This window comes from Hypanus sabinus, chromosome 18 (assembly GCF_030144855.1).
Source record: "Hypanus sabinus isolate sHypSab1 chromosome 18, sHypSab1.hap1, whole genome shotgun sequence".
Classification (NCBI taxonomy): domain Eukaryota; kingdom Metazoa; phylum Chordata; class Chondrichthyes; order Myliobatiformes; family Dasyatidae; genus Hypanus; species Hypanus sabinus.
Genome location: NC_082723.1, coordinates 65,077,312 through 65,100,200, shown reverse-complemented (window position 1 = coordinate 65,100,200; position 22,889 = coordinate 65,077,312). Strand labels below are relative to the sequence as shown.

Here is a 22,889-nt window from a genome sequence, read left to right as displayed (position 1 = left end):
GAATCGGATGGCAGAGGAGAAGAAGCTGTTCCTGAATCACTGGGTGTGTGCCTTCAGGCTTCTGTACCTCCTCCCTGATGGTAACAGTGAGAAAAGGGCATGCCCTGGGTGCTAGGGTCCTTAATAATGGAAGCTGCCTTTCTCAGACACTACTCCCTAAAGATGTCCTGGGTACTTTGTAGGCTAGTACCCAAGATGGAGCTGACCAGATTTACAACCCTCTGCAGCTTCTTTCAGTCATGTGCAGTAGCCCCTCCATACCAGACAGTGGTGCAGCCTGTCAGAATACTCTCCACAGTACAACTACAGAAGTTTCTGAGCGTATTTGTTGACATGTCAAATCTCTTCAAACTCCTAATAAAATATAGCTGCTGCCATGGCCTTCTTTATGATTACATCGATATGTTGGGACCAGGTTAGATCCTCAGAGATCTTGACACCCAGGAACTTGAAGCTGCTCACTCTCTCCACTTCTGATTCCCCAGTACCATGAAGGTACTGCAAGTGAAGATATTGCAAGAGTTGATTAAGTTGAAACACAAGCTCTCATTGTTTAATACTCAGGAGAACATCATGAAATTTGCACACTTTGTGTGGCTTACAAACAGTGGACCAGTGTGTGTTCAGTTATTCCTTTAGAGAGTTCCCAACCTAGAGTCCACAGACCTCTTGCTTAATGGTATTGGTTCATGGCATTAAAAAAAGGTTGGGAATCCTTGCTAGTTACAAATATTTTAACTGAAATTCTTACCATTGTTTACAAACCACTAGTTTTTTTTCTTCTTCCGCCAGTCTCTTAAATTTAAACAATCTCCCTCAAAAGATAATTGCCAGGTCTGCTTTCCTGGAACTACGCTCCTAAATTGTGGAATTCAAAGCCAAAAACTAAAAGGATGCAGACTTAGTTGATGATTTTAAACTCCAATTCAAAACTTATTTATTTAACCTTGCTTTTAGCTAACATCTTTTATTTTCACGTTTGCACTTCATCAAATTGTTTGAACTACATTGTTTGTATAAAAAATGTTCAGGGCACAAAGGGTTACAGGGAGAAGGCAGGAGTGTTTGGCAGCTTTGGGCCTGTACTCACTGGAATTTAGAAGAATGAAACATACCGAACGTTGAAAGGAGTAGATAGGGTGGATGTGGAGAGGATATATCCTGTGGTGGGGGTATCCAGAACCAGAAACACAGTTTTAAGGGGCAACCTTTTAGAACAGAGGTAAAGAGAATTTTTTTTATTAGCCAGAGAGTGGTGAATCTGTGGTATGCTCTGCCACAGGCTACAGTGGAGGTCAACTCCGTGGGTATATTTAAGGCGGAAGTTAATAGTTTCCTGACTGGTCAGGGTATAATGGATATGGCGAGAAGGTAAGTGTATGGGGTCGAATGGGATCCAAGATCAGCTGTGATGGAATGCCGGAGCAGACTCGGTGGGTTGAATGGCCTAATTCTGCCCCTGTGTCTTATTGTAGCTGAGAAGGAAAATGGATCAGCCATAATGAAAAGATGGCTCAGACTTGATGGGCTGAATGGCCTAATTCTATTCCTATATTTTGTAAATAAAGTTATTATCATTCGTTCGTTATGTGCTGCATCAGATGACCATGATTGTTCTTGACAAATTTTTCCACAGAGTGATTTGCCACTGCCACCTTCAGGGCAATATTCTGTATAAGATGGGTGACCCCAGCAATTATCGATACTCTTCCAAGACTGCTTGCCTGGCGTCAGTGATTACATAACCAGGACTTACGATACACATCAGCTGCTCATATGACCATCCACCACCTGCTCCATGGCTTCACAGATTCCTGATTGGAGGGAGAGGAAAGATGTGACACCTTGCCCAAGGGGTGACCTGCAAGGTAGAGACACATCTCCTCCACGCTACCCTGTTATTATCATAACATAGGAAAATAAAGGCTGTTTTTCTTTTGGGCTACTTTCTCATGATGGAATATAGAACACAGAAAACCTTTCATCCCATCAAGTGTCAGCCAGTGCTTTGAGAGATTTCTCCAACTAACCCCATTCTCCATGAATGGCTTCCTCCGATAAGCAAAACCTATTTATTTCGAAAAACTCTCACCATCTTGAGGGATGATGTGCTTATGGAAGCACTCTGCTATTACTGAAGTGTGATTCAAAGGCTTCAATTACATAGTACAATCTTCCACTTTGTCACCCACACACTTTGGATATTTGGTATCTGTTGTTTTGCAAAAACAATTTTGCATTAACATTGTGTTTCCAGGACACCTAAGAAAGCTGGAGACGGCTGCATTTGGCTATTAATTTGCATTCAACAGTAATTTTTTTTTAAATCACAAATGCCAGACAAGTCAGAGATTCAATAATCTGCTTCAGTGATGTTTTTGAGGAAAATTAATTGCTCTGGACACCAGGGATAATTGTGTACTTGATAAAATACAGATCGTTTTGTGAGAAAATTCAGCACGAGACAGGGAAACACTCTGTGTCCCCTGGGTAATATGGAATTTGTTTGGCCAACAATGTGTTACACAAAAGGCTACACTCTAAGGTAACTAATTAAATGGAACCTGTCTAAATTGTCATTTCACTTCCCCTCTCATTTCCAACTCATTCAGCTTTCCTGTGACTGTGATACTGTGTACAGTCCAGAAGCATACATGTCCACAACAGGTCAGGGGCATATCAAACTACTTCCCAGGTACGCACCGATAGAACTGCCACCTGTCCACAGCTCTCAGTGTGCACTTTCAAGCACGTTAATGGAATGCAGCCTTCCACAAAGGCCCACTCTTTCGTCAGTCACTTGGGCTCTTTAAAGCAGGCAATCCCACCTTGTGGGCCGAAGCTATTCTGAGGTCTTTGGACTTCCTGTAGCTCTGGGTTTTTAAGGGATGGGGTTACTGGCCTCATGTCCAGCCCTCCTCCACAGGCCATCCTTGCTGGACATTCAGGCAAATAAATTATTTCAAAAGCAAACACATTCTCTTCTGTACATACCACAGACAAAAGGAGAATTTAAAGCATACAATGGATTCTCTTATCTTACAACAGCTGGTTCAACAGAGACCTTGCAAAGGGATGCAAAAGCTTGTTCATTTTAATTGATCCAAGGTTCCTTCAGGTTGTTATGGTCGGGGTTGCTAATGGGGACAAGCTCCCACTACCTGTTAATTATTCCCAATGACATGTGTCTCAAATAGACTCTGACAAACAAGTCCAACTCCTGGCCTCATGTGTGGCTTAGCTACTAAACTCAGCAGAACTATTTCTACTGACAGAAGGGCAAAGGTGAGTTTCAGGTGCCTTAAAACCAGTTGGTTTGGGCAGATGGACTCAATAGCCACGATTGGGAGCTCATCTAGGAGAAGGAAAACTCTGATCTCAAACCTCCACTGCCTTGCAGTTATACCCACTCATGGGGAAGGCTTCGGGAGTAAACCCTGAGGAAAACTGCAGAGCTGACGTCCCTAAGTCAGTCCTACATTGAGTTCAAAGCTGACTGGCAACTCCTGTGATGCCACTGGTCCTTACCATTCCTTTGGATTCAGCAGCTGCTCGGAGAGAGGGAGCCTGCTACTTGGGCAACAGCTTGCTCTCCATATCATACTGCCCTGGCTGATGTATCATATGGACAGCTGGGCACAGCATCCATCAGCAACCCCCAATGGAGTACCTCAATATTGATCCAACAAGTTCAAGGTTAACTGTTATTTAACCATACATGAATATACCAAATGAAGCACTGTTCCTCCAGGGCCAAAATGCAAAACCCATTACCAACAGGACACCGCACATATGGTTATGATAGCAAGGATGGCCCCTAGCCCAGCTGCGAGGGGAGGAGGGCTGGACATGAGGCTAGTAACCCCATCCCTTAAAGACCCAGAGCTACAGAAAATTCAAAGACCTCACCCCTGGGAGAGGAAGGGCAGAGCAAGAAGATGGGCTAAACCTGGGACAGCTTGAAAGACTGGCCCAGGACAGAGGACTCTGGCGAGCAGCAGTCGGCAGCCTGTGTCCCAGTAGGGGTGATGGGGCTAAAGAAGAAGTACTGATATGTACTTTACATGTTACACAGCTTAGTGTACTTACAGACATGTCCTATACTGACTGCACAGCATCACTTTGCTTTCAGTTAATTTATTGTTGACAAGCAAACACCACGGGCAGATTGAAAATGGAAACTTCTCACTGGGCAACTCTTGCAATGACAACGCTTCACAGCGTTTCCCTCATATTATTATATAGTGCTTATCGGTTTCAGATCACTGAACAAGACCTAGGACTCACATCATGTTTCCTTTACTGGAACTTTACGTGATTTATCAAATTGAAATTTTAACTGACTCCCTCTTCACAGGTATTGCGTGACCTGCTATTTCCACAAGCTTTCGTCAGACCGTTCAATGTCTCTATACTTCAAACCTTCCCCAACAATAAAAGCCCACAATAAAACCACAAATCTCTAAATTATTCTTGAAAAAGACTTCACCACTGCTGCTGTCATGAAGGAAATACAGGAGCCAGGATCAGGAACAGTTATTACCCATAAGACATGGGAGCAGAATTGGGCCATTTGGCCCATCAAATCTGTGTTGTCGTTTTTATCACGGCTGATCCATTTCCGTTTCAACTCCATTCTCCTGAATTGTGCCTGTAATCTTTCTCCCCACCCCATCTCCACGCCCTAACTAATCAAGAACCTATCAACCTATGCCTTAAATGCATCCAGTGACCTGGCCTCCACAGCCATCTGTGGCAACGATTTCCAAAGGTTCACCACTCTGTAGCTGAAGAAATTTCTCCTCACCTCTGTTCTAAATGGATGTCCTTCTATTCTGAGGTTGTTCCCTCTGGTCCTAGACCTCCTCGCTATAGGAAACATCCTCGCTACATCCACTCTATCTAGTCCTTTCAATGGTTGATAGGTTTCAATGAGATTCTCCCTATTCTTCTAAATTCTAGTGAGTACAGGCCCAGAGGCATCACTCGCTCCTCATATGGTGACCCTTTCATTCCTGGAATCATTCTTGTGAACCTCCTCTGAACCTTCTCTAATGCAAGCACATTCCTTCTGAAATAAGGGGCCACAACTGCTCATAATACTCCAAATAAGGCCTCAAGAGTGCCTTATACAGCCTCTCAACCAGCATGGGTAACTTCACTAATGCCATGGACTCATTTTCAAGGATTCTACGACTCATTTTCAAGGATTCTACGACTCATATTCTCAGTATTATTTATTTGTTATCGTTTGGGTTTTTTCGTATTTGCGCAGTTTGTCGTCTTTTACACACAGGATGTTTGTCTGTCTCTGGGTGTCGTTTTTCATTGAACCTATTGTATTTCTTTGTTCTACAGTGAATGCCTTCAAGAAAATAGATCTTGGGGCAGCATATGGTGACATATACATACTTTACAATAAATTTACCTTGAACTTTGAAATGCTGTCAGAATATTAAGAACAGTCACATAAAAATCACTATTTCTAGTCCTCTCCCCATTCCCCACAAAGTCAGCGCTCTTGACTATCCCTTCCAGTTTTAACAAAATCACATGTGGTACTCTGTTGGTCAGGGTCAACCATGAATGTTGCATCCTAGCTGTCTACGTGATACACAAGCCAGGGCAGTACAATATAGAGAGCAAGCTGTTGCCCGTGTAGCAGGCTCCCCCTCTCCACACATCTGATGAATCAAAAGAAATGGCAGAGACCAATACAGTTTGACATCAGCAGCATCGCTGGAGCTGCTGGTCAGCATTGAACTCAACACAGGACTGCCTGAGGGACTCCAGTTCTGAATTTTACTCCCAAAGCCTTCCCTATGAGTAGGTTTAGCTGCACGGCTGAGGAGATTTGACATCAGTTTTCTTTCTCTTACACAATAATGTACCTCAATATTTTGTACCACACCAACATCCCCATACCGTGCAGACATCTCACCCATACAATAGACAATAGGTGTAGGAGTAGGCCATTCGGCCCTTCGAGCCTGCACCGCAATTCACTGTGATTATGGCTGATCATCCACAATCAGTACCCCGTTCTTGCCTTCTCACCATATCCCTTGACTCCGCTATCTTTAAGAGCTCTATCTAACTCTTTCCTGAAAGCATCCAGAGAATTGGCCTCCACTGCTTTCTCAGGCAGAGCATTCCACAGATCCCCAACTCCACAACTCACTGGGTGAAAAATATTTCCTCAACTCCGTTCTAAATAGCCTACCTTTTATTCTTAAACTGTGGCCTCTGGTTCTGGACACTCCCAACATCAGGAATATGTATCCTGCCTTGAGCGTGTCCAATCCCTTTATAATCTTATATGTTTCAATCAGATCCCCTCTCATCCTTCTAAATTCCAGTGTATACAAGCCCAGTCGCTCCAATCTTTCAACATATGACAGTCCCACCATTCCAGGAATTAACTTTGTGAACCTACGCTGCACTCCCTCAATAGCAAGAATGTCCTTCCTCAAATTTGGAGACCAAAACTGCACACAATACTCCAGGTGGGGTCTCACCAGGGCCTCTTTGCTCCTATACTCAACTTCCCTTGTTACGAAGGCTAACATGCCATTAGCTTTCTTCAATGCCTGCTGTACCTGCATGCTTACTTTCAGTGACTGATGAACAAGGACACCTAGATCTCATTGAACTTCCCCTTTTCCTAATTTGACACCATTCAGATAGTAATCTGCCTTCCTGTTCTTGCCACCAAAGTGGATAACCTCACATTTATCCACATTAAACTGCATCAGCCATGCATCTGCCCACTCACCCAACCTGTCCAAGTCACCCTGCATTCTCCTAACATCCTCCTCATATTTCACACTGTCACCCAGCTTTGCGTCATCTGCAAATTTGCTAATGTTACTTTTAATCCCTTAATCTAAATCATTAATGTATATTGTAAATAGCTGCGGTCCCAGCACCGAGCCTTGTGGTACCCACTAGTCACCGCCTGCCATTCTGAATAGGATGCATTAATCCTTACTCTTTGTTTCCTGTCTGTCAACCTATTTTCTATCTATGTCAGTACCCTACCCCCAATACCATGTGCTCTAATTTTGCTCACTAATCTCCAGGATAGACAACACACCCATACTGTACAGACAATGTCCCCATACCATACCATGTGGACATCACACCCATACAGGATAGACAACACCCATGTACCATACTGACATCCCCATCATACCTGTACAGAATGGATAACACAATTGTACTGCACAAACAATGTCCCTGTACCATAAAGACAACACCCCATACAGGACAGATAACGTATCTGCAATGTTTGGATAATGACCTTGTATTGTACCAACAATTCATAGGAACCATTCGGATAAGGTACCTGTACAAGACAGACAATGCCCTGTACTATTAGGACAACACACCTGTGTGATACAGACAATATATCCGAGTATTTGGACAAAGTTCCCATACCATATAGACAATGAAAAATCAGAATCAGGTTTATTATTTAAAAAAACTGAGGTAGTATCCAAGGGTTCAATGTCCATTTAGGAATCAGATGACAGAGGGGAAGAAGCTGAGTGTGTGCCTTCAGGCTTCTGTACCTCCTAACTGATGGTAACAGTGAGAAAAGGACATGCCCTGTGTGCTGGAGGTCCTTAATAATGGAAGCTGCCTTTCTGAGACTCTGATCCTTGAAGATATCCCAGGATACCCAAAACAACTCTCAGCAGCTTCTTTCAGTCCTGTGCAGTAGCCCCCTCATACCAGACAGCGATGCAGCCTGTCAGAATGCTCTCCATGGTACATCTACAAAAGTTTTTGAGTGTATTTGCTCACATACCAAATTTCTTCGAACTTCTAATGAAGTATAGCCACTGTCTTGCCTTCTTTATAACTACATTGATATGTTGGGACCAAGTTAGATCCTCAGAGATCTTGACACCCATGAACTTGAAACAGCTCACTCTCTTCACTGCTGATCCCTCTATGAGGATTGGTACATGTTCCTTCATCTTACCCTTCCTGAAGGCCACATCCTTAGAGTCTTACTGATGTTGAGTGCCAGGTTGTTGCTGCAGCACCATTCCACAAGTTGGCATATCTCACTCGTGTATGCCCTATCGTCACCACCTGAGATTCTACCAACAATGGTTGTATTGTCAGCAAATTTATAGATGGTATTTGAACACACCCAAACCATAGGGACAACGCACCAGATGGTCAACAGATATCATACCAACCGAGCAATGCACCCGGACAAAATGGGCGACTCATTTGCATAGTGTGGAATTGTTGTCTCAACTACTCATTTCACTGACACTAATCCAGGTACATTTCCCAACTCTTTCAAGAACGGCCACTCATCAGGGCATAGAACCCACAGGGTACAGAGCACAAATTTCTGGTAAGGACTCTTCCAACATCTCTTTAGGGAAAAAGATCTCACTGGCTCATTCATTTCCAAAGGGTAGATAATACCCTCTTCATTACAGGTATCGAGAAGATGAGATGAAGAGTCCTTGAAGGTGAGTCCACAGATCGTGGGGAGGTTTCAGTGATGGGGCGAGTGAAGTTATCCCTTTTGGTTCAAGGGCCTGATGGTTCAGGGGTAATAACTGTTCCTGAACCCCTTTTGAAAACTCTTGAAGACATCTCTCACACATTAAAGATGAATTCTTGATCTACCAATCTATTGAATAAATAATACTGTAAACATGAGTCCTGGAGTCTGTAGTTTGTGGTCTCAGTTCAGAGATGAGGTAAGTGAAGTTATCCCCTCTGGTTCAAGAGTCTGCTGGTTGAGGGATAATAACTGTTACTGAACCTGAGTCTTGGGGCTCCTGTACTTTCTTCCTGATGGCAGCAGCGAGATCATGTCCTGGATGGTGAGGGTCCCTAGTGATGGATGCTGCTTTCCTGCAACAACCCTCCACACATATGTGCTCAATGGTGAGGAAGGCTTTACCCATGATGGACTGGGCCAAATCCACTGCTTTTTGTAGGCTTAACAGGTACACTAATCCTTCAATAACTCAACTCCTTTCAATTCTCCCCACATTCTCAATTCCCCTAGGTTCCATAACTCACCTAAACACTACCGGCAATTTACAGCAGCCAATTAACCCACCGACCCTGCGCAATTTGGGAATGTGGGAGGAAAATTCATACACAGACAGCCTGGGAGGTCAGGTTTGAATACGGGTGAAATCTTTGTGAGGAACTGGTCTTCCAGCTGCACCACTGACTCCTGGTGAACTAATTTTCAATGTTAGATGGGTTCTCGTTTCTCCCCTTCTCCACGGAGTTAGAAAAGTTGCAGAATAGGAGGTCCTTTGGACAATCAAGCTGTCCTAGTCATCCAGCAGTTCCAATGACACTCTACGTTTCACTGACTTTCTTTCCCCTTTCAAATACCAGTGACTAATCCAGACAGCACTATCCTGACTCTGACCTCTCAGCACATAGAAAAACTGATTCCTCTCATGACACATTTGTTCTTTTTCCAAAGTAAACTTATCAAAATACATATATGTCATTATATAGAAGCCTGAGATTTATTTTCCCGTGGGCATACTCAAATCTATAGAATAACAACTATATTCGAATCAATGAAAGACCGCACTAACTCGTCTGTTCAATCAGCGTGCGAAAGATAACAAACTGTGCAAATACAAAAAAAAATAATAACAGCAATAAATAAGCAAGCAATAAATATTGAGGCCATGAGACAGAGAATCCTTAGAAATGAGTCCACTGGTTGTGGGAACAATAGTGATGGGGCAAGTGGACCCTTTGGTTTAAGAGCCTGATGGTTGAGGGGTAACAACTATTCCTGAACCTGGTAGCATGGGGTCCTGAGACTCCTGTACTTTATTCCTGATAGCAGCAGTGAGAAAAGAGTATGATGTGGGTGGTGGGGGTCCCTGATGATGGATGCGGCTTTCCTGTGACAGCGCTCCATGCAGATGCGTTCAATGGTAGAGAGGGCTTTACCCGTGATGGACTGGATCCACTACTTTTTGTAGGATTTCCTGTTCAAGGACATTGGTGTTTCAATACCAGGTTGTGATGCAGCCAGTCAATATAAAGAATGCCCCACTGAATTTTATCCTTGGAAAAAGCTTCTGTCTACTGACTGGTCTCCTCATGACTTTAAATCTCTCTGCCAGAAATACCTCATGAGCACTTGTTGCCAGGTGAACAACTCCCAACCTTACTGTCACACAGCTGAGCTCCCTCCTCCTTGGGAATCTCTCTGCAGCCTCGTTGAGAACTTCAGTCCTTAACTAAAGTACAATGTACAGAACCGGACACACGCGGTCTGATGTGAAATCAGCATGTCATTAAGATTTGTGGCTTATTTGCTGATGTACTCAGTGCCTCCACACATACAATGTGGGATTCCACATCCATCTGTAACAGCTTTATCAGTCGGGTCAGCCTTTCAGCACACAATGTCTGCCCCAGGGCGTGTCCTTTCCCTACACATCTCCACATCATGCCACCAGTTACAATCCCCATCCTTGTTGTAAACAGGCCCTTTATGTGTGCTCCAGTAGGCAATGAGGTTAGGGCTATGTTTTTACCTTAGCACTACCTACACCAAACACACATCCATTAATCCAACGTAAGATAACGAAGCAGTATTAGACCATTAAGCCCACTGAGCCAGCGCCACCATTCCATCTTGGCTGATTTATTAACCCCCTCAATCCCAGTCTCCTGTCTTCTCTCCATTACCTTTGACACCATGACTAATTAAGAACCTAACAACCTCCACTTTAAAATACATTTGATAATATGGGCTCCATAATTCCACATATTCACTACTCTCTGGCTAAAGAAATTCCTCCTTATCTCTGTTCTAAACAGACATCCCTCTATTCTGAGGCTGTGCCCTCTTGCCTTAAGACTCTCCCACTATAGAAAACATCCACTCCACCTTCATTCTATCTTGGCCTTTCAATATTCTCAGAGAGATCCATCCACTTTCTTCTAAACCAGGGGTCCCCAACCTGGGGTCCACAGACCTCCCAGTTAATGGTAAAGGTCCATGGCATATAAAGGGTTGGCAAGCCCTGTCCTGAACTCCAGTCAGTACAGGCTCAGAGCCATCAAATACAAGCTGCTGCTCCTCTCCCCCCACTGGTGGTAGCTTCATCATGACGCAAGTGGATTGACATGTCAGAATGGGAATGGGAATCAGAATTAAGATGTTTGGCCACCAGGAAGTTCAGTTGTTGATGGGTAGAGTGGAGGTACTCGGCAAAGCAGTCCCCAAATTTATGACAGGTCTCACCAAGGTAGAGGAGGCCGCATCAGGAGCACTGGACACAATAGACAATCCCAGCAAATTCAATGGTGAAGTTTGCCTCACCTGAAAGGGCTGTTTAGGGCCTTGAATGGAGGTGAGGGAGGAGGCGTATGGACAGGTGTGGCCCTGAATGGAGGTGAGGGAGGAGGTGAATGGACAGGTGTGGCCCTGAATGGAGGTGAGGGAGGAGGGGTATGGACAGGTGTGGCCCTGAATGGAGGTGAGGGAGGAGGCGTATGGACAGGTGTGGCCCTGAATGGAGGTGAGGGAGGAGGTGAATGGACAGGTGTGGCCCTGAATGGAGGTGAGGGAGGAGGTGAATGGACAGGTGTGGCCCTGAATGGAGGTGAGGGAGGAGGCGTATGGACAGGTGTGGCCCTGAATGGAGGTGAGGGAGGAGGCGTATGGACAGGTGTAGCACTTAGACCACTTGCAGGGATAAGTGCCAGGAAGGACATTAGCAGGGAAGGACGAATGGACAAGGGAATCACGAAGCAAGTAATCCCCGCGGAAACCGAAGAGGGGAGGTAGGAGGTAAAGATATGTTTGTGGTAGCATCCCTTTGGAGATGGCAGAAGTTGCAGAGAATAACAAGTTGGATGTGGAGGATGATTGAATCAGGGCAGTAGTTGAGGACAAAAGGAACCCTGTCACTGTTAGGGTGGCAGGAAGATGGGGAGAGCGTGGATGTTCAGGAAATGGAGGAGATACTAATCTCATGCGCCTGCAATCATTCCACATCCCTCTATGCCTTGCTCATTCAAGTACCTGGGATCAGAATCAATTACAACTCACTGGGGTTGTGAGACAGCAGGTCAACCAGCTGCTCTACTTCAACCCCAATAAACTCAATAGGAAATTCAGGAAACACGGCTTTTAATCCAGACAGCAACAACCTTGCCCTCAACGTCAGTAAGACCAAAGAGCTGACTGCGGACTTCAAAAAGAGTAAGACAAAGGAACACATACCAATCCTCACAGACAGATCAGAAATGGAGAGACTGAACAATTTCAAGTTCCTGAGTGCCAATATCTCTGAGGATCTGACCTGGACCCAACATATTGATGCAGCTACAAAGAAGGCAAGACAGCGGCCAATAACTCATTAGCAGTTCAAGGAGATTTGGTATGTCACTGAAGACACACAAATTTCTACAGATGTCTCATGGAGAGCATTCTGACTGGCTGCATCACCGTCTGGTATGAGGGGAGGGGTGGTAGGGGCCAATGCACAGGATCGAAGTAAGCTGCACAGAGTTGTAAAATTAATCAGCTCCATCATGGACACTAGCCTCCGCAGTATCCAAGACATTTTAAGCGAGCGGTGCCTCAAAAAGGTGGCATCCATCATTAAGGATCCCCATCACGCAGGTCTTCTCATTGTTACCATCAGGGAGGAGGTACAGGAGCCTAAAGACAGACATTCAACGATTCAGGGACAGCTTCTTCCCCTTTGCCATCCAATTTCCAAATGGATATTGAACCTATGAATACTATCTCACTACCTTTTTTCCCTGATTTTACTATACACACACACACACACACAATTACTGAAATTTGTTTTTCATCTCCATTTTTATGTATTACGTTATAGTGCAGCTGCAAAGTTAACAAATCTCAATGACATATTCCAGTGATATTAAACCTGATTTAGAATCTGAGTGGTGAGAGTTTGAAAGATAGTATTACCCTCAACTTAAGCAAATATTTAACTTTAAGGGAAAGCAAACTGTGCACGAGAGACGACAGAATGAAAGGAGATGGATGCTAAAATGGAACAAGTACAGGGAGAGCAGATATTTTAAATGACGTGTTTATATGCTTTTCACTTGATGTCTATTTGCTCTGACAAGTTTTCATGCATTTGGCCGGTATCCAGGAAGACCAAGGAAACAGCTGGGTCTGTTCAAGTAAACAACTGCTTCAGATTTTACTTTCCTTCTTGAATTATCTGCAGATTTTCTCACTATTGCCCCTCTCAGCAGTAATCACAGATAACAGGTTTATTTCCTGGTGACACAGGAGGAGCAGCACATGCTGCTGCCTGCATAAACAGCAAATTGCTGGAGGAATATGGCAAATGAGATCCAAAATGTCAGCCATCCATCCCTCCCTCACAGCCTTTCTTCCTAAATAGATCATTGTCATCATTATGTGCCATGTCGTATGACATAGGCAATCATGGAGAGCGTTTTAATTGGCTGCATCACCATCTAGAATGGGGGGGCTTCTGCACAGGATGGAAATGAACTACCCATCATAGGCATTGCCTTCCTAGTATCCAGGACATCTACAAAGAGCGATGCCTCAAAAAGGCGGCGTCCTCAATTAAGGACCCCCATCACTAAGGACATGCCTTTTTCTCATCACTACCATCAGGGAGGAGGTACAGGAGCCTGAAGTCACACACTCAATGATTCACGAACAGCTTCTTCCTTTCCACCATCAGATTTCTGAATGGACATACTATAATTTAGAGTTTTTATTATGTTTTGCAAAGCACAGCTGCCACAAAACAACAAATTTCACAACATATGTCAGTGATATGAAACCCTGATCCTGATTCATCTGTCTTTAATCGGATTGTTGTCTGTGGGGAAGACTTCCCTCACACTGTTGTCTTTATTCTTTTCTCTATCCATGACCATGATTGTTCTTGGCAAAGTTTTTCTGCAGAAGTGGTTTGCCATTGCCTTCTTCTGGGCAGTGTCTTTACAACATGGGTGACCCAAACCATTATCAATACTCTTCAGAAATAGTCCATCTGGCATCAATGGACGCATAACCAGGAAATGTGATATGCACCAGCTGCTCGTACGACAATCCTGCTCCCATGGCCTCACATGACCCTGATCCGGGGGATGAAGGGTGCTAAGCAGGTGCTACACCTTGCCCAAGGGTGACCTGCAGGCTAGCAGAGGGAAGGAGCACCTTACATCTCCTTTGGTAGAGAAGTATCCCCACCCTGCCATGCACCTGAATAGTTATCCCCCAATATAAAACTGATAACTCAGTCTAAAGCAGAGAACCTTACAACAGCAGTGTCGCTACACGTGTTCTTTCACATAATGAGAGACTACATTGTACTTCTAACTTCACCATGGACTGTCCCAAGCATGGCTATGGAAGGAAAATGGTTAGTGGAGACTAGTAACCCCATCTTGTATAAACCCAATGCTATAGAAACACCAACAGAAGCTCCAAGGACCTCCTACCTGGGAGAGGAAGGATCTTCAGGGCTACACCTTGAAAGACAGAACGAAAGGCCCAGGGCAGAGGATTCTGAGAAGCTACAGTCCGCAGCGTAAGCCCATTACCCATACTAGGGCATGAGTAAGTAATGCAACATTTATAAAAGGAGCCTGGAGAGATGGGATGTATCATTTTAAATTAAATGTACACAAGTATAAATTGCCAAGTATAATTGTTCACTGAAATAAGACTATAAGACAAAGGAACAGAATTAGACCATTCAGCCCATCAAATCTGCTCTGCCATTCCAGCATGGCTGATTTATTATTCCTGTCAACCCCATTTTCCTGCTTTCTCGCCGTATGCTTTGATGCCCCTAGTCAAGAACCCATCAACCTTCACTTTAAATTAAATATACCCAATGGCAACCTCCACAGCCACCTGCAGCAATGAATTCTGCAGTCTTCCCAACAGTTCCAAATAGTATTTATTTAATTTTAAAACTGTAATCTTTTCAAAACCTTATTGTTGTTAAAGGACCTTACTTGTGTGCAAATTGACAGCTCCGAAATATCTTGCCGAACCATGTCGTGACGACTTGGCATCATTGAATCCTATAGTAGAGAACAAGGCCCACTTGACCCACCTTATCCATCCTGACATCCATCCACACTGATGCCCACTCACACCAATGCCGACCCCCATTAGTCAGTCCCATGTGCTTGAATTTGCCCTGCCTTTCCTGCCCACAGAGCTGCCTTACGACATTGTAACTGTTACTGCCTCCATCACCTCCTCATTTCAGATATTCATCTTTCATCTGAAGAATTCACCTATCTAATCTCCTTCAATTTTCTCCCCCTTCTCTAGCTCTAGACTCCTGCACCTCTTTTCATTTCCTTTTCACTCTATCTATGCCTCCTGAAATTTTAGAAACTGCTGTGAAGTTAGTTTCCTATGCCCAGTGAGAATAGACATTCTCACTATAAACTCTCTCCTTATACTGAGTGGAAGAGGCCTTTCCAGCACTTCGAGCTCTTTGGTGCACTCAGCAACCCACCAATTTAACCCTAACCTAGTCATGGGACAATTTACGATGACCAATTAACCTATGGACTGTGGGAGGAAACTGGAGCACCCCGAAGAAACCAACAAACACACAGAAAGGAATTTCCTATCGAATGTTGAAAGGCCTAGATAGAGTGGATATAAAGAAGATGTTTCTGTTGGTGGGTGAGTCTAGGACCAGAGGACATTGCCTCAGAATAGGAGGAGGACATCCTCCTTAGAACAGAGATGAGGAAGAATTTCTTTAGCAAGAAGGTGGTGAATCTGTGGAATTTATTGCTGGATGCATTTAAGGCAGAGGTGCATTTAAGGTTCTTGATTAGTCAGAGGGTGAAAGGTCATTGGGGGGAGAAGGCAGAAGAATGGGGTTGAGAGGGAAATGGAACAGCCATGATGAAATGGTGGAGCAGACTCAATGAGCTGAATGGCCTAATTCTACTCCCATGTCTAATGGGATATACAAACCTGCTTACAGAGGACGCTGGAACTGAACTCTGAACTCCAGCGCCCCAAGCTGTAATAGTGTCGCACTAACCACTACATTGCCCTGGTGCCATACCTACCCCACTCCATTCAAGACAGTATCCTGGTCTACCTTTTCTCCACTCTCCGCACCGCTTCTACTTCCTTCATGTAGTCTGACAGCCAGAACTGTACACCATTGTCCAACAGCAGTCTAACCAATGTTCTGTACAGCTGCAACGTGACAACCTAGCTCTTACTGTTAACGCCTCAGCCTACGAGTGCAAGAACACCTTCTTTACTATGCTAGCCATCTGCACTTTCAGTGAGCTCTGGACTTGCACACCTTCTGTACATCAACGTCCTTTCAGAGTCCCTGCCACTTACTTGATGTTACACCAGAATTTGACCTTACAAGGTGCATTAGCTTACATTTGCTGGAATTATGCCACCACTCCGCCCACCTACGTTGCAGTGCATCAGGAGACGATCTTCTTTACCATCAACACCATGTTGTCTGTAAACATATTAATCATACCTCCCACATGTTCATCCAATTATTTTCTATATTTTACCCAGAACCCTGCGGTACATCACTGGTTACAGACACAGAGTCATAAAAGAGCACCTATTCACCACTATTGTCTGCTTCCTACCACCAGGCTAATTTTGCCTCGGACTCATGCGGCTTAACCTTCAGAACCAGCCCATCATGTGGGACCTTTCTGAAGTCCTTGCAAAGCACATCTACTGCCCTGTCTTCACCAACTTTCTTAATTAACCCCTGGAAAAATGCAATCACATTTAGAGTCATGGAAAAGTGCAGCACAAAAACAGGCCCTCTGGCCCATCTAGTCCATGCTGAACCATTTAAACTGCCTACTCCCATTAACCTGCACCGGAACCAGAGGCCTCCACACCCCTGCCGTCCATGTACTGATCCAAACATCTCTTAAATGTCGAAATCGAGTTTACATCCACTACTTGTGAACAACTCATTCCACGCACTCACCGTTCTCTGAGCAAAGAAATTTTGCCTCATGTTTCTGTTAAAATTTGTCACCTTTCACCCTTAACTTATGACCTCTAGTTGTAGTTCCACCCAATCTCAGTGAAAACAGCCTGCTTGCATTTACCTTACCTATACCCCTCATTATTTTGTATACCTCTTTCAGATCTCCTCTCAATCTTCTACGTTTTAAGGTATAAAGTCCTAACCTATTCAATCTTTCCATATACCTCATCCTCCAGACCTGGCAAAATCCTCTGTACTCTTTCAACCTTATTTACATCTTTCCTGTAGGTAGGTGACCAAAACTGAACACAACATTCCAAATTAACCCTCACCAACGTCTGATACAACTTCAACATAACATTCTACCTCCTGTACTGAATACATTGATTTATGAAGGAAATATACCAAAAGCTTTCTTTACAACCCTATCTATGTGTGATGCCACTTTCAATGAACTAAGGACCTGTACTTGCAGATTCCTTTGTTCGACCACACTCAATGTCCTGTTCACTGTGTAAGACCTACCCCGGTTGGTTCTACTGAAATGCAAAACCTCATACTTGTCTGCATTAAATTCCATCTGCCATTTTTCAGCCCATTTTTCCAGCTGATGCAACCCATGATAGTCTTCCTCGCTGTCTACTACACCCCCAATCTTGATGTCACCCACAAATTCCTTAATCCAGTTAATCATGTTATCATCCAGATTGTTGATATAGATGACCATCAGCACAGATCCCTGCGGCACTCCACTAGTCACAGGCCTCCAGGCAAAGAGGCAAACTTCTACTGCCACTCTCTGTCTTCTCCCTCAAAGCCAATGTCTAATCTAATTTAGTACCTTATAGAGCAAAAGGAACGTTATACAGTTGAATTATATGAAGATGCTATCTCAAAGTACAGGGGTAGGAAAACACTACATTTCACTTCCTTTAAAGCCTGAGCACGCTGGGGGTTTAAACTAATATCTTTAGGACCAACAGTGACAGGGGCAGAGAAATTAACAAAACTGCTTCAGTCTCTATCTTATTGCTTTAAACTCAAGTTCGTATTTATAACCTTTAAAACAAATCTGCAGATTCCCCTCACCTACTTATGTCTACGTTCTGAAGCAGAGACTCAGCGTGTAAACCAGTTTCCCGGAACCACAGATGAGGATGGCTGAGTAGAAAGGGTCGTGCATCCTCCAGCACACAATCAAGACTGACCTGTGTTTAGTATCACTGTAAATCCCACAATTCACCATATGGCAATGTGTTATAACCAATGTGTTCTAAGATACCTAGCAACAATAACCTGCTTCAGAGTTTATGTCAGGGGATCTTGATACCCCGACTAATCAAGAACTATCAACTTCCACTTTAAATATATACCCAATGACACAGGTATCTGTGGCAATGAATTCCAGAGTCTTCCCAATAGTTCCAAACTATATTTAATATAAAAATGGTGATCTGCTTAAAGCCTCATTGCTGTTGTAGGACCTCGCTGTGTGCAAACTGATAGCTAACTCATACATCACAATTCCGAAAGGATCTCGTTGAACCAGATAGTGATGACTTAGCATCATAGAACCCTACAGGATAGAAACAGGCCCTTCTGACCCAGCTCATCCATCCTGTTGCCCATCCTTGCCGATGCACATCCATTAACCTCCGCTTCCTACCACCAAGCTAATTTTGCCTCAAACCCATGTGCCTTCTGGACTAGTCCATCACGTGAGACCTTGTCAAGAAGCCTTCCTGAAGTCCGTGCAAAGCTCATCTACTGCTCTGCCTGCAACAGTTTTCTTACTTACCTCCTGAAAACACACAATCAATTTGTGAGATGTGATCTTCCTTGTACAAAATCACGCCGACTGCTCTTAATCAGTTGCTGCTTTTCCAAGTGAACAGAAATCCTGTCCCTCAGAACCTTTATCAACAACCTTCCTGTCACTCACTAGCCTGTAACATTCTCCCTATCACTTTCTGAAAACGAGGAATCCTCCACTTCCTCTTTACCGATGCAGACTTACTTCAGAATATGAAGACACTTCTTCCCTGAATTCTCTGACACCTCCCCACTTTCCTTTCTCTCAGGTGAATACTGATTGAGGAACCTACTCATATCCATTTGACAAGTACACGGATAGGCAAGGTTTCGAGCAAGGTTTCCCAACCTGAGTCCTCGGACGTCTTGCTTAATGGTATTGGTCCACGACATAGGAGGAGGTTGGGAATCCCTGGTTTAGGGGGATGTGAGCTAAACACAGGCAGTTGTGACTAGCTTAGATGGGGGCCTTGGTCAGCACGAAGCAGTTGGGCCAAAAGGCCTGTTTCAAATGCCATCTATAAATTTGTTAAAGACACAACTATCTCCAGCAGAATTACAGACTGTGATAAGAAAGCACAGGAGCGCAAAATATCAGCTAGTTCAGCGGTGTCGCAGTAACAACCATGCACTCAACATCGGAAAGACCAAAGAACTGACTGCAGGCTTCAGAAAGGGTAAGATGATGGAACACTCACTCGTCCTCAGGGGAATCAGAAGTGAAAAAGGTGAGCAACTTAAAGTTCCCGGGCCCAACATATCAATGCAGCTACAAACAGCAGCTAAATTTCAGAAGATTTGGTATGTCACCTAAGACACAAATTTTGACAGATGCACTATGGAGAGCATTCTAACTGGCTGCATCACAGTCTGGTAGGAGTGGGGGGGGGCACTGCACAGGATCAAAGTAAGCTGCAGAGAGTTGTAAACTCAGTCAGCTCCATCACGGGCACTAGGCTTCCCAGCATCCAGGACATCTGCAAGGGGCGATGGCTCAAAAAGGCGTTACGGATCCCCATCGCCCAGGATATGCCTTGTTCTCATTGCTATCATCAGGGAGGAGGTACAGGAGCCTGAAGATACACTCTTGCCGATTCAGGAACGGCTTCTTCCCTTCTGCCATCAGATTTCTGAATGGACAGTGAACCCATGAACACTACCTCACTTTTTGGGGTTTTTTTGCTTTCATTTTGTATTGTATAAAATGTGTAATTTCATTAGTCATAGAAGTACAGCACAGAAACAGGCCCTGCAGGTCATATAGTCCATGCCAAAACATTTAAACTGCCTTCTCCCATCAACCTGACCTGGACCACAGCCCTCCATACCCTTCTCATCCATGTAACTAGCCAAACTTACTTTAAATGTTGAAATTGAGCTTGCATGTACCACTTGTACTGGCAGCTCCTTCCACACTGTCAACACCCTCTGAGTGAAGAAGTTTCCCCTCATGTTCCCCTTAAGCTTTTCACCTTTAACCCATGATCTCTGGTTGTTGTTGTCCCAACCAACCTCAGTGGAAAAAGCCTGGTTGCATTTACCTCATCTATATCCCTCATAATTTTATATACCTCCATAAAATCTCCCTTCATAGAATCATCTTCCATATTCCAAGGAATAAATTCCTAACCTTTTCAACCTTTCCTTATAACTCTGGTCATCCAGACCCGGTAACATCCTTGTCAATTTTCTCTGTACTCTTTCCACCATATTTACTTTTTTCCTGAAGGTAGATAGCCTTATCTATACCCATATCAAATCGCCTTTCACTGCAACGCAATCCAAAATATATGCCGGGGATAATTAAACCTGATTCTGATCTGCAACAACCCCAACTTAATAGTACCTTCGTGGTCACTGGATTTACATCGTTAAACAACTTATGCGGTTACACCTTCGATGGCACTGCAGCGTTTGCAGGAAGCTGCTCGCCACCTCCTCCTGATCCTCGACCAGGAGATGAGCGATGAGCAACACACGCTTGGGTCTCGCCGGCAACACCCACATTCGAGATAAAACTCCTGTTTTCTCATGAAGTGTCGTGGCTGATAGCTCATCTCTTTCGCTTATATAAACTGAAACTTAACCAAGTAATTTGTGCAACAGCAAAAGGGTGTCCAGAAGGAATCTTTAAAGGGCAAAGTGGATTGAATGGTAATAATAAGGACGGGTGATTGCACACAGATTGCGGAGGCGCTGAATTCCCGCACCCAGTGGTGTTGGCGGCTCCGGCTCCGGGGCGGGACTGCTGCCGCTTTGCCCCGTCTCCTAGCAACCGGTCCCGGGCTTGCGTTTGAAAACGTCCCCGTTTGCCGGTATGGGGAAGAAAGGAAGGACGGAGGGAGGGGGGAGAGGGAGAGGGGGAGGGCAGAGTGGGGATGGAGAGGAGGGCGGCCCGGACCAGCAGGGCTGGGCAATGCTCGGCTCAGCCTCGCCCGCCCCCGGTAACCCGCTGCCCGTTCACGTACCGGCGGGGCGCCCACCCGCCCCACTCACCTCATCTCCCGGAGAGGCCGAACGTCCTCGGCAAGCAGCCTCAATCATGGTAGCCCGGTAACCCCCGGAGAGGGGGAAGGTGGATTCCGCCTCACTCAGAGTGAGGGACGGAAGCGATGCTCACAGTTGCAGAGGCGCCCCGCCGCCTGTGGCTGCCGCCGCCGCCGCCCCCGCCCAGTCCAACTCAGCCCGGCCCGGCCCGGCGCGGCGCGGCGCTCCCCGGGACGACAGCGCCGCCCACTGGCCGGGAGGCTGCGTCTGCCTTTGGAACGGGATGGCCGCAGACTGGTTCTACCAACCAAAAGATCCAAACTTCACAGTCGCTCCGGGTATTACACACACGAGACAAAATAATTCCAACGGCTAACCAGCTGCTGGGTGAAGAAATGAAGACACTTCGTATTTTAATCCTGAATGAGACTGTAATCGCTGGTTCTGACATCCTACCACAACACTTAGCACTAAAATAGACTTATTGTTCTGTGTTGCCTTGTGAAAATTGTCTATAACCTGCTTTCTCTTGTGAATGCTGCTTTCATGATATGATGTGCCTCTTATACCTGTGTATACATGTCATAATAAGCTCTGCTTTTACATCCTTGGGGGCTACCCTTTCAGACTAAGAATTGATTGTGGACTTCTGAAAGAGTTTAGACGAGGGAGCACACAATCCTCATTGAGGGATCAGAAGTTCCTGAGTGTTAACATCAGGGAGCCAACATATCCTGGACTCAACATATCGATACAGCTACAAAGAGGGCAAGACAGCGGCTATATTTCAATAGGAGTTTGAGAAGATTTGGTCTGTCTACAGCTGGACAGTGGATAGCACTCTAACGGGCAGCATCACCGTGGAAGGAGTTACCACACAGGATCGGAAAAAGCAGCAGATTTGTAAACTTAGTCAGCTTCATCATGGGCACTAACCTCCACGGCATCCATGACATATTCAAGGAACGATGCTTCATTGCTACCATCAAGTACAGGAGTCAGAAGGCGCACACACTCAACAATTCAGGGACAGCTTCCTCCCCTCTACCATCTGAATTCTGAATGGATATCGAAATCATGATCACTGCCTCACTACTTTTTCTATTTTAGCACATGCTGTAATTGTTTTTTCTCCATAATTGTCATGCATTGTACTGCTGCTGCAAAGACAACAAAATTTCACAACATATCCCAGTGCTATTAAGCCTAATTCTGATTCACTCTCAAGTTTACCTCATGCGCCATTTGAGTGCATTGGCCCTCCTTATCCTCTTTGAGGAATCATATTGGTGACCATTTCTGGCACTTTAATTCGAGCTGCAGTCTCATCAGAGACCATTAAGCTGGAGAAAATATCATTAACATAGTGAAATTTGACCAGTGAAGTGTTACTTGAAAGTGAAGACAGCTTCAAAATACATTTATAATACACGTATAGAGTATACAACCCTGAGATTAGTCTTCCCACAGACAGACACAAAAGAAAGAAACAACATGGAACCTTGACAAAGAAAAACATCAAACCACCCCCTCACACACACATACCAATGCAAAAAAAAAACAAGT

The 22,889-nt window shown here is 44.7% G+C and overlaps 1 protein-coding gene across 5 annotated transcripts in view; it reads right to left on the bottom strand.

The window, feature by feature from the left end:
* Window positions 1-21,535, bottom strand: part of LOC132407702 (membrane-associated phosphatidylinositol transfer protein 2) — a 317,765-nt gene extending 296,230 nt beyond the window's left edge. For all 5 annotated transcript variants that reach the window (XM_059994571.1, XM_059994565.1, XM_059994568.1 and 2 more), the window contains exon 1: window positions 21,333-21,535. The gene's annotated coding sequence lies outside the window, so the exon portion shown is untranslated. The remainder of the gene's footprint in view (window positions 1-21,332) is intronic.
* Between the last annotated feature and the right edge of the window lie 1,354 nt (window positions 21,536-22,889).